The sequence below is a fragment of the Rhineura floridana genome, chromosome 22 (genome assembly GCF_030035675.1).
Source record: "Rhineura floridana isolate rRhiFlo1 chromosome 22, rRhiFlo1.hap2, whole genome shotgun sequence".
NCBI lineage: Eukaryota > Metazoa > Chordata > Lepidosauria > Squamata > Rhineuridae > Rhineura > Rhineura floridana.
This window is the reverse complement of record NC_084501.1, coordinates 2,083,837-2,094,194: the sequence shown is the minus strand read 5'-3', so window position 1 is coordinate 2,094,194 and position 10,358 is coordinate 2,083,837. Positions and strand designations below refer to the sequence as shown.

General features: G+C 51.7%; 1 protein-coding gene across 1 annotated transcript in view; it reads left to right on the top strand.

The window, feature by feature from the left end:
* Nucleotides 1–2,337: 2,337 nt before the first annotated feature.
* The window catches only part of LOC133375034 (neuroblast differentiation-associated protein AHNAK-like), a 67,337-nt gene continuing 59,316 nt past the window's right edge, over nt 2,338–10,358 (top strand). The window contains exon 1 of the mRNA XM_061606492.1: nt 2,338–2,595. The gene's annotated coding sequence lies outside the window, so the exon portion shown is untranslated. The remainder of the gene's footprint in view (nt 2,596–10,358) is intronic.

Below are 10,358 nucleotides of genomic sequence, written 5' to 3'. Positions count from 1 at the left end.
TTGCACAGGGTGCGGGCCAGGCCCTGCAGGGCTTCACCATTGTTCAGTGTGAACAGAGAACACACCTGCCAGAACCACTGCCCGTTCCAGGGTTTTTTGGGGGGGGCATTGGGCAACACGCCTTCAGTGCCCCCCACTGCTGTTGCCATAACCCTTTTGCTTGCTGTCTTCCTCTGTGTCCAGACCACACCGCCACCACACAGAGGGAAGTGGAAGCTGTTCCTCCTTTCCCTGGATTCCTGTCCTAAAATCATAGTCTCATAGAATCATAGAATAGTAGAGTTGGAAGGGGCCTATAAGGCCATCGAGTCCAACCCCCTGCTCAATGCAGGAATCCAAATCAAAGCATTCCCGACAGATGGCTGTCCAGATGCCTCTTGAAGGCCTCCAGTGTTGGACAGCCCACCACCTCTCTAGGTAATTGGTTCCATTGTCGTATGGCTCTAACAGTTAGGAAGTTTTTCCTGATGTCCAGTCAAAATCTGGCTTCCTGCAACTGGAGCCCATTATTCCGTGTCCTGCACTCTGGGACGATCGAGAAGAGATCCCGGCCCTCCTCTATGTGACAAGCTTTCATGTACTTGAAGAGTGCTATCATATCTCCCCTCAGTCTTCTCTTCTCCAGGCTAAACATGCCCAGTTCTTTCAGTCTCTCCTCACAGGGCTTTGTTTCCAGTCCCCAGATCATCCTTGATGCCCTCCTCTAACTACCTTCTTCTTCTGAACCTGTTCCAGTTTGTTTGCATCCTTCTTGAAATGCGGATGGCCAGGGTTGTAGTTGTCCAGGGTCTCAGATCCCTTACTTTTGGGGGAGCCAGGTTCCAATGTCTCCAGCATCTTGTGAACCAACCAGCATGATAAGGAAGTGTGTTAGCCACTGAGGAGAGTCTTCAAGCCTGGCCAGATTATTCTATAATCTCATTAGAAGGTTGTATAATCCTAGAAGAGGGTGTGGCTTGACTATTACGAAGGCAGCCTGTGCTTCTGAATTTGTCACTATGCTACTGATGACGGGTATGCTCAACCTCCACTGTCTGGATGTAGTTGGCTGGGGACTGCAGGTGGGGAGAGGGCTCTTGCACTCAGATCCTACTCATGGGCTCCTCCCAAGAGGCACCTGCTTAGCTACCTGGAGAACAGAAGGCTGGACTAGCTGGGCCTTTGGCTGACCTCAGCTATAGGGCTCTCCCTGCATTCAGGGAAGGGGAGGAAGAGGGTTGGGGTCGGTGCTGAGGCCTGGCAGCGGGTGCCCTGCTGAGGTTTGGGCCATGGAATGCAACACTGCCCCCCCATGTCAGCCTTGCCTGGAATGTCCCCAAACGCCATGCAGTTGCAACACTGGGCCGGATGCCTCCAAGTCAGCTTGCAGTCTATGGCTTATCTTCCCACCCTGAACACCCCCCACCCCATCTGCTTCCAAGGGATCCCTGGCTTCCCCGACGACAGTGTGAAGAGTATTGCTCTGTGGCACCTTTATTGTGAAAAATGTTCCTTGGTACACCCCCTCACCGCCGCTCCTGGTTGTAAGATTATACATATTCTACAATAAATTGAGCTTTCAGTCTCTTACTTCGTTTGAGTACTTTCCCTTAGTGGTGCATTGCAACAATCAGGTAGATCAGCTGTGCACATATGTGGACAAATGGCACTAAGATGCTATAAGGTAAGGAACTGCCTGTGCTGAGTTTCTCTTCTTGGTTGCCATACTAAGAACAAAGGAGAGTTTATTAGCTACTGAGATGAGTCACCTCCTTTCACTCCGATTGGCTCCAATCAGCAGGAAAGGACACTGAAGACATAGGGGCCCTGCTCCCAAAAGGGGTATGGGGTCTAAGACCCCTCTGGGATGACTACACCCCTGCAGAGAAGCCCATCTTGATGAGGGGGCAAGGTGGGGAGCTGGCCCCTCACAGGATAGAATTTAGGAAGAGGCAACATAAACTCAGCAAGGAAAGGGGGGGCAGAGGCAAATTCATGGAGCAGGTGGAGGAGAGGGCCAGCAAGGCCTCTTAGTGTGATAGCTACATGGAGCTTCCAGCTCTGGAGGCAGTCTACCTCAACACCAGTTGCAGGGGGTGCACAAACAGCAGCAGGGGAGGCCTGTTGCTTGCACACCCTGCTTTTTGGAAGTGACTGACTGGCCCCTGTAGCAGGCCCGAGGCTAGACTAGAAGACCCTTGGGCGGGATATCGCTGGACCGTTGGCCATGCTGGTCCTCAACGTCTGGAAGTCCGCCCCCTCCTTCTTTCCTGCCCTGTCAAGAGAAGAGGCTGGGCTTGCTCAGGTCGCTCTCCCTCCCTCTCCCTCTCGCTCTCGCGGCACAGCCGAGCCGGGTCCCTCCCTCCTTCCTTGGCCCTGGGAAGGCGAGCGAGAGAGCGAGGCACACCCATCCCAGGCAGAGTTACAAGAGCCCTGCCCTGCCTCGGGAGCTGCCCACTCTCTCTGCGCGCTCCTGCGGCAGGGATCCCACCAGCGCCTGCCTGCCAGGGCTCAGCTACCGCCTCCAGGATTCCAGGACCGGATCGGGGTCTGGGCAGCCACCGGGACGTCGCCTGGCATGGCCGTGCCGGGCAGCTGAAGGCCACTGACCCACAGGTACCACCACCGGCGGGGAGGGGGTCTGGGGACCCAGGAGCATGGCCACCGCTTCACCCGGGCTCGCGGGGAAACTCGACTTAACCTCCCCCCCTTCCCCCCCCCCCAAAAAAGCCCTCCAGCACGCATTAAAAAGAAAATAAAACTTGGGCCACACTTTTGCAGGGAGGCTGCAAGCGAGATCTCCTCCCAAAGCAAAATATGTATCATCTGCCGAAAAGGGGCTGCCGTGCTCCCCCTCTCTTTGCGCACCCCCCCATCCTTGGCACCTCTGGGCGACGCCCTTGGCACACGAGGCGGGCCCTCTGCAGCCCGGAGAGGCTTCTTTGCGAAGTTGATGGAAAGTTTGAAAGTGGCCTGTGTGGAAATCCGATCCGCTTTGGGCGCTGAGAGTTCGCGGTGCCAAAGCTAGGGGGTGTCACACTGTCTCCCCAACTTTTGATTTAATTAAAACCGAAGTGAAAGAAATGACTTGTGAGAGCCACCTACTCCTTCCCGCTTGTTTCGAAATTTTCCAGGCTTTGCCCCTGGGTGTGACCCCCCCAGCCGCACATACATTCTTGGGGGAGATGCCTGTTGAGTAGGGAGCGGGGATATCTGCCCCACAGGGGTGCTACCTCCGCGGGTGGTGCGCGCCTGTGACGCATAGGCTTGTTTCTATGCTGGCTAGTCGGGGAGTGGGCCTGTGGGGCAATGCAAGGGGGTGCTGATCTCAGAAGGAGGGTTTTGTATCTGTATGGGGGGGCGGAGGGTGTTGCATGTGCCCGCGGCGGCGGCACTGAGTGGTGCGCAATGGGGAGGCTTATGCGGATGCCTGGAAGGCGTTGGCTCACTCCGGAGTGGCTCCTTTCTGGGCATCACTGGAGGGAGTGACTGTCCGCCGATGGGGTAGTGGCAAAGAACGGGTCGTAGAGGGGGGCCCTCCCCACCTCCTCGGACTGGTTTTGTCTTTGCCTGTTGGGGAGTGAGTGTCGCCCTTTGCGTGCTCCGTCACTCGGGTAGCCTAGAGTAAAAGGCCGCCAGGTTTCCAGCCTTGTGGAAAGCTCCTCTCGAGGGAGGAGGCGTGCGGGGGCTTCTGGGGCTTTGATGGGGTTCGAAATCCCCCGGCCCTCCTTCCGCCTGAAGTCCCGAGAGTAGTTTTGGGTCGGCTTATTCTGGAGCGACTCCCTTTTGGACTGCTTTTCCAGGACGGCTTCGTTTTCTGCAGACAGACGAGTTTGCTACGTCGCTGGAGAAGCGGGCGGCGGGGACGCCGTGTGCATGGCGCGGGACGTCGAGAGCCCCTCCCCGTTCCCCCCCCCCGCTACAGAATACCCCTTCGGAGTTCGCCGGCCAAGGGCGCGCCGCCCCCCCCCCCCGGGCTCTGCTAAAACTTTTCTCTTTTTGTAAGTTGCTCAACTGGGGCGGGCGGGGCGCTTGCTCGCTCTGGGGCTGGCCCTCTCTGTTGGGAAGCTCCTCCCCCTCCACGCTTGGCCCCCCTCCAGCCCCCTCTGGAATGCGGTGGTTGGAAAGACTGACTAACTGGAAGCAGGCTTTTTAGCGGGAGGGAGGGATGAGCCGGGCTCCCAAAGAGGGGGGGGCGAGGCCGCGCAGGCATCTCTTGGGAGGCGGGGTTGCGAGAGCGCGGCGACACAACCGGGCGCGTGCAAAGTAGCCCTGGGGCCCGGTGGGCCCCTGTGGGGCTGGCGAGGGCTGCTGCGGAGGCCCCACCAAGGGGCGGAGGGATGTGCTGCAGGAGTGGCGTGTGGAGTGGCTCTTCTGTGGGATGGGGCTAAGAGTCGGGACTTTGCCTGAGTCTCATTTGCGCTCTCTCTGGGTTGGGGGGGTCATGCTGTGGGCTTGAAGGGCGGAGGACCCCTCTCTCTCGTGTAGGGGCTTGCTCTGGAGCCAGGGGGCTTTGCAGCGCTGTTCATGGAGATATCTATGGGGCGCTGAAGGTTTGGAGAATGTGGGTCTCTGTGAGGCCATGGGGCAGTTCTGCAGCGATGGGGTGTCTCTTCTCTGAGGTATCTATGGGGAAAAGTCACAAATGTTTTACTTCCCTCTGTAGCCCTGGGGTGAGTCCCCTCTTTAGGAACAGAGATTTTCATGGAACCATGTGGAGCGTCTGATTTAGATAATTCTATGGGTGACTATATAGCCAAGGGGTGGTCTACCTTGTAGGACTGGAGAGTCGAATTTGTAGGGATTTGTTAGAGGGTTGTTACTTTGAGGTGCCTTTATAGAGATGTGTATGTCTGGGGCTGTGCCCCCTGATCTATGGGGCTGGACAGCTCTGTCCCCCACCAGTTGCCCTGCTATAGGAATCTTTAATGGCAACAACCCCCCCCCCCGGTGTGTGCACCCCACATCTGTCTATGAGCCTGTAGCGGATGTGGCTCCCCTAGCAGATGGTGCAGGCTTGTGCATGGAGGTAAAGAAATGCAAAGTGAATTCCCCCGCCTCTGCTCGTTCAGGATTGCGGCTTCCATCACGGCTCTCTCCAGAGCCACAAACCCTTTTCCTCCCAAGGAGGCCCACCTTCGCTTTAGAGTTTCACTCAATTTCTGGGCTTGGGGAAGAATTCGGAGAGGAGGGTGTTGGCCACCTTGTCCAGGTAGGGCAGTCCAGAGTGCACTTGCTCTATGGCCTGTCCCACCCTTGGTTCGCAGCCACTGTTGCTGCTGGGTCATGGGTTTCCTTTGGGTGCGGCCACCTCCTCTGCTTCTCTTTGGGAAGCAGCGAGCAAGCCTGGCCTGGTGTGGTACTGCCACTCCCCTGCCTCTCTCTGGAGCACTTCCTACGCCAAGGGACGCTTCTTTGGGGCTCCCAGGACAGCTGCAAAAAAATTATTTGAATTTAGTTGACATTGAACATTAATTCCCCAGCCCACCCCTTTTTTTCCCTCTTGCGTGGCAGGCAGCCCAGGCTGGCTAGCGTAAAAGTTGCTGGGTTTCCCGCTTAAGTCTCCACTGCAATGGACAGAGGATGGGATGGGATGAGGATGGAGACACGCCTCCCCCTCCCCTTTTCAAAATGGCTTGGAGGAGGTTCACAGGCCAAACGTCCGAGTAAACCCAGTTGATGCTGGCAGGGGAAGAGAACCTGCACAAAGTGGGCCAAAGGAGCGTCCTGGCCAGGGCAATGGGCCGGACAAAGGAGCGAAAGAGCTTTGCACGCTCTGTTTTAAGGTGATTAATGGTTGGTGCCAGAGGCACAGTCAGCCAGCCTGGGCTTTGACCTGGGGCCAGCAGGGGCAGAAGGGGCTCACTCACTTGGCAAGGGAGGGAGAGAACTTTCTGTGTTTAACATTCTGGGTCATTGGTGGACAAACTATGGTCCTTCAGATATTGTCAGAGTCTGACTCCCAGCACTCCTGACCATTGGGCATGTTGGTCAGGGTTGATGAGAGTCCAACAGCATCTGGAGGGCCACAGGTTGCCCACTCCTGCTCTATGCTGAGGCCTAGCAGTACTCCCTGAGGTAGTCAACCTGTATCATTATCACTAGGCTGCAGCAGAGGGCTCACCTGACTGGAGGCTCCCCCGTTTCTTAAAAAACAGCACTGTGCACAAACTTTTTTTTTGTATGGAGGAGTATTCAGTCACATAAATCCCATCCTGCAGTCCAGAGTTGTACATCCCTGACAGAAGTTAATCACCTCAGTTGAAACTAGGACTTTGACGCTCCCATTGCAAGACAGTAGGGTCAGAGAGCAGGAGGATAGGGCAAGGAGGCATGTTGCATGGAGGAACGTGAAGACAGGCCTGGCTAAATCCTCTTCCCAGATGCTTCCTCCTTCCTCACTGGCACTTTCTTCCCCTCAGCTCTGAGGAAAGGCTGCATTTTCCTGCTTCACCACCTTGTCCCTTGCACCGTGGCCTGCAAGGCTTGTGTTGCATTACTTCAGGTTTGTTCTTTCTGATAGCTGGTTCCTGGTCTGGTCTCCAGGGCAAGCTGTGTGGATTTGTGTGGATGTGTCCATCTGCTGCGAGGGTTCACTGAGGGCACAATTAAGTGATGGGGGGGGGAAGAGACCCTATGAAATCACATTAGTTTGTAGTCAAAAAGTAGGTCTTTTCCACTGGAGGGTGTATTTCTTTTTAGGTCGCCAGTGTACATTTTGCAGTTCTGAAACCAGATCTTTGGTTCAGAACTCTGAGGTTCCCAGCCTTCCTCTGGAAGGTTGATGAGTTTTGAGGGTCAAAACCCTGAGTGGACCCGCATAGCTACCTTTATCTTTTATGTGAGTACCAAATTTAGCCATCCAGGGCCAAACCTTCAAGGAGAAGATGATGGCTTTCTACCACCTGAAGAAGATTGACATGCCAGCCACCAAGTAATTCCAAAATTAATCTCTGGCTTTCCTAATATCAAGGCTGCCGCCTTGTTTCTCTTTTTATGGCTGCTTGTGCTTAACCGGCAGCCTCCTGTGTGTTCCTGAGAGAGATCTGGCTAACATCCTGCTGTTCAGAAATGGGGGTCAGCCATTGCTTCTTCATCCTAGGTGTGTAACCCGATACCTGCAAGCACCTACCAGAGACTCAAGTCAGTCTGTAATCTCCATTTTCAGACTGAGAGCCTAAATGCAGATCTCAAAGCTTCAACATCCAACCTAGCTAGATCTGTATTTTCCAACCACCACCTCATATACCCACCCCCTGCATTGTATAACATCTCATCTGATGAAGAGTTCTGCAGAACTCATAAGGTTTGCACTCAATTTTGTGACGATCTGATTGGTTTTCATAAAAGTATTGCCCAGCTGTGGATTTGGGGGGGATTTGTCTTCTCACTTCTGGGGCAGCTGTAGGTGACTTTTTAAAACACATTTGGGGGGTGTTGAGTTCCTTTGGACATCTCTGCCCTCCTCTGAAAGAGAGGCAGTGGCAGTTTTTGTGCTCACGAGGTTGGCACACGTGAGGCAGGGAGTTAATTCATATGTTCCTAAAGGAAACATAGTTCAGAATGTGCTGCAAAGGCCTGGTTCTTCTAGAATTCCTGTCCAAGATTTTTGCGGATGCTGCTTTGGAGAAAGAATTGTTTTCTTGCCAATTTTTATTATATTTGGGGGGGAAAGGGGGGGTAATTCTGAATGAGAACAAAGGGAAGCATAAAGTGCTGGGCTTTCTGAAGGGCCTTCTGAATGTGGAGAAGGACATTGTCTGGCGGGGCTAAGATGTGGGGGTGGGGGGAGAAGAAAAGGGGAAGGTTTAGCACTTGGGAAATTCAGAATGCATGGGCTGGTCCCTGTTAGTCATTTCAGAAGCACAGTGAAGCTTTCAGATGAGGCTGTGAGTAACACCTAAAAATTTGTCGGAATTCAATCCATTTTCACAGTTAGTATGCGTAACTGCAATTTTTGCATCATTCTGCTTTTGCTGGTCCTAGATGAGCATGCCAAGGCATTGATGCCTCAGGAAAACTTAATTTAGAAACCCCCTCTGGCTTCTGAAATTTCATTAGCTCACACAATTTCAAGTGTGTCTTTCACAGCCATAAGGGCTAGAAACCTGATATTTTAAAAACAATAACAAAAAGCTGGGATTCTCAGGTTGTTGAATTCTGTGCTTACTGCCCCCATGTTGTGCTTTTTTCCTACCATCTTGCAAATCTAAGCATGTAGTTTATCTTGACAAGTTGCTTTGAGACATTTTCTCAAACTGGTAAATGATGGTGATGATAATAAAACACGTGTGAGCCTGCTGCTCTGTGCAGTTAAGCCTCCCATATGCCCTTCCCTTCATCTTCATAATTAAAGGCAGTATCTTGCTTTTTGTGGTTCTGGGACACCTTCCGCATCTGCCCAGTTAGAACACTTTGCCCTTTCTTTACGAGTGTGATAAAGTGACAAAGGCACAGAGCCGGGTTCTCACTGAGGCAGTAAACTTGTGTCTGGGCTGCCCTGCTTCCGACTGCAGGTTACAACTCACATAAGTGAGTAATCCGTACAAAGTTAAATAATCAGGCCCTGCATCTAGAAAACTAGTGGGCCAGGAAAAAAGGTTCTGCCTTAGCCTTCTCTTTAGGTATGTTGATTTTCCATGTGCTTTAACATAAACATTATCATCGTGGTTATTATAGGTCATTTTATACATTGCCCTCAGTGTGTTTGGCTCTTTATGTGAAAACAAGTTTTTGCAATGAGGGGCTTACAGTCTGAAATTCAGCATGGGAGGCGGGGGGGCAGTGAAGAACACAGAGTGGGAGGGCAAATGGAGGGAGAATGTGCATCCAGTTCAGTTATATATACTTCAGTGCAAGCCTACCCATCGTCTCAGAAGGAAGGCCCATAAATTTCAATAGGACTTACTCCCAGGTAAGTGCATGTAGGAATGCAGCCAAACGCTTTATGAGTTCATAGAATCATAGAATAGTAGAGTTGGAAGGGGCCTATAAGGCCATCAAGTCCAACCCCCTGCTCAATGCAGTTCTCAGTCAGGTGAGTCCCCACCAGTAATCTGAAGTGATAACAGCCCAGAGTCCCATAGGTCAGCCACCTTAGTGAGAATTAAGCTTAAAGCAGAACCTACTCGTGAGGGTTGGTGTGACTTTGATCCACTCTTTTAAGAGGCTCTTTTAAGCCTGAGTGTATTTGTGCCTCAATTCCATGCAATATTAGCAGGGGAGGGGGAGAGAAAAAGTATGGGTGCAGAATTAAGTCCTGGTGAAGCTTGGCTTTCTCGGGTGGGGGGGGACTCGCAGTGCTTGAAAGTATCTGGAATATGCCCACTCAAATTTCAAAGGGATTCTTGACCTTATGTAGTTGGGGCATCCTCATCATGCATACATACATATTATTTTGTTATGCAAAATGAAAGAGCATGGAAAATTATATATGTTGCAGAATTTAGATTTTCTTGGAGCAAGGTAGAATGCAGAGCGTAGACAGTCCTGCGTGTCACTGGCTGGCAGAGCAAGAGCCTCCATGATGCTCTTTGAAGACTTGTGAGGTTCCAAACTTCCTGAGAGACAGCCAGCAACTTTCCTTTGTTCTAGTGCCAAGAGTGCCAACTTCTGGGAAAAAAGAGTCCCCCTCCGCTGGCTTCAGATTCCTCTCCAAACTTCAATTCTTTTGCAGAGCATTTCATGAATCACCATTGCCTTGTGCTTTTACATGTTACCAGTTAACTTCAGTTTTCCCAGTGATTTTGTATCCAAACGTTTTCTGCTTGGGGAGAGTATGAAAATTTAGATCTGGTAAATGGTTCAGGTAAAACAATACCACCACCCCGTCCGTGCTCCAATTATATTCAGAGCCCCTTCCCCTACCCACGTACTTTTAGATAAAATGAGAATGTCAGGACATGCAAATACGAGTCTTGCCTGCCTCATCTGTTTAGGCCATGGCTGTGCTTTTAAAATGCATGTTTCATGGACAGGTCAATTACATGTTCTCTGTGAGCATCAGATAAATGCAGAAAAAAATGGCACTAAGCCTACATATTCACCTTCTTTGAGTTTCGTATAAGTGTTAGTAAACAAGTTTCTAGCCCTGATTACAATGGGGGAAGTGCCAGGAGAGTTTCCCAAGGGTCAAGATGGGACTTTAGTGTTGTGCCTAATTCCACAGCTTTCCATAATTAGCAGAACATGAATCAATTCTGTCAAATATATGACAATTAGTTTGGTTTTAAATTTCCACAAGTCTCAGGATGCAGTTCAGATTTTTCATTTTTTTAACATAGGACATAAACAGTCCTGCATATGGAAAGGGGTTGTGCTATTTTAGCACCAGTGCCTTACTGGGACTACAACAGAAACCAAAATTGTACTCTCTGTGC